The 1,671-nt window shown below is 44.3% G+C and overlaps 1 protein-coding gene across 1 annotated transcript in view; it reads right to left on the reverse strand.

Annotated features, from left to right (window-relative positions):
• The window catches only part of SGIP1 (SH3-domain GRB2-like (endophilin) interacting protein 1), a 61,776-nt gene that overhangs the window by 21,599 nt on the left and 38,506 nt on the right, over positions 1–1,671 (reverse strand). The gene's annotated exons all lie outside the window — the stretch shown is intronic.

Here is a 1,671-nt window from a genome sequence, read left to right on the forward strand (position 1 = left end):
TATTTTAATACACATATTATTTTAATATATTATTTTTATTCCTTATATACATTTTTATTCCTTATATAAAGGAATAAAAATACATATATAATTTAAAATAAATATATATATTTAAACATGCTGGCTTGACCCTCGCACGCTGGGCACGCAGTACAGGAGAGCAGACAGGCTGTATGTATATGTTCATATTCCTATATATTTATATATATATTTATATTCCTATGTATTTCTATACATATATATTTATATACGTATAGATATATATATTTATATACATATATACACACATACAAGTGTCAAGCCAGCATGTTTAAATATATATATTTAAAATTAATAGATATAAAGAATAAAAATATATAAGGAATAAAAATATATATATAATTTAAAATAAATATATATATTTAAACATGCTGGCTTGACCCTCGCGCGCTGGGCACACAGTACAGGAGAGCAGACAGGCTGTATGTATTTCAGTTGCAAGCAGCAGCCGATAAGAGTATTTTAGGGCTCTGCTCGCTAACTGAGCTACCACACCACAACAGTCACATCAGACTTTGTAACCGACACGGAGACGGGATTCGTCGGCAAAACGTTAACACATCCGGAGGAGGGAGATCCTCCGGTGTTTCCCTTCCTGCGCTTCTCTCCCCCGAGGGCTGGAGCTCCTGCTAAAACTAACGCGGCGCCTCGTGTCGGCATCCCCTCCCCTGTTCCTGCATTTGGGGGAGCCACCTGGGGTTCTACGGTGAGGGAATAAAATACAGTTTTGCTAAAACAGGGGGGAAAAAAAGAAAAAAAAATTAAAAAATAGACCTCTGCCACTTGCTTTACTTGTGGCACAGGCTGAAGCGTGCGGCGAGCCAGACCCCCCCCGCAAATAAACCCTCATCGTGGCTGGGCATTGCGTTTGATGGTGTCAATGAATCTACGTGTGTAGGTGGACACTCTGCCAGCCTGGCTGCTTATTTAAATAGGGGGGAAAAAAAAAATTAAAAAAAAAATTAAAAAAAAAATAAAAATCAAGAAACGGGAGCATGAATGAAATCTTGCTGGATGGAGCGGTAAGCTCAGCGCAGGGGATTTCTCCACGATGATGTCAATAACACCCCGAGGTGCTCCACACAACGCCCTGTCCAAAGACCGGGGACTGTCCATCCATCCTTCCCCCAAACCTGCACCTCCCGCAGACAGCCCCCTGCCAGCAACATGAATTATATGCTTATAAGCACTTTATGGCCTCTGGCTGCCTTCAACACTGTCTTTCGCTCTCTTCCTTCAAGCTCTCCTTTACCCCAGGTACCATTTTGTCCTCCCTCCCCTCTGCACCCCCATCTGCCATCCCTGGGCTGTGGGACAGGGGAGAGGGGGGCTTTTCCCACCATCCCGGACAGCAGGAGGAATTGGGGAGGGCAGGACCACCCCCACCCCACCCCCCGACACCGCCAGGCACCGCAAACCCCCTTATTTCATCAGCAGGCCCGCCCCAGCCACAGCACTCGAATTATTCCCAATTTTGAGCAGGACTTTAAGATCAACATTGCTTTTCATTTCTAAAAGTGACCGACCCCAAAAGTTGGGGGGGGGGAGAGCATTAATTCCACCAGGGCAACGCTGGCCTGCGAGTCGAAGGCATAGAATCATAGAATGGTTTAGGTTGGGAAGGACCTTAAA

The sequence above is a fragment of the Charadrius vociferus genome, unplaced genomic scaffold, assembly GCF_000708025.1.
Source record: "Charadrius vociferus isolate BGI_N301 unplaced genomic scaffold, ASM70802v2 scaffold423, whole genome shotgun sequence".
Lineage (NCBI taxonomy): Eukaryota > Metazoa > Chordata > Aves > Charadriiformes > Charadriidae > Charadrius > Charadrius vociferus.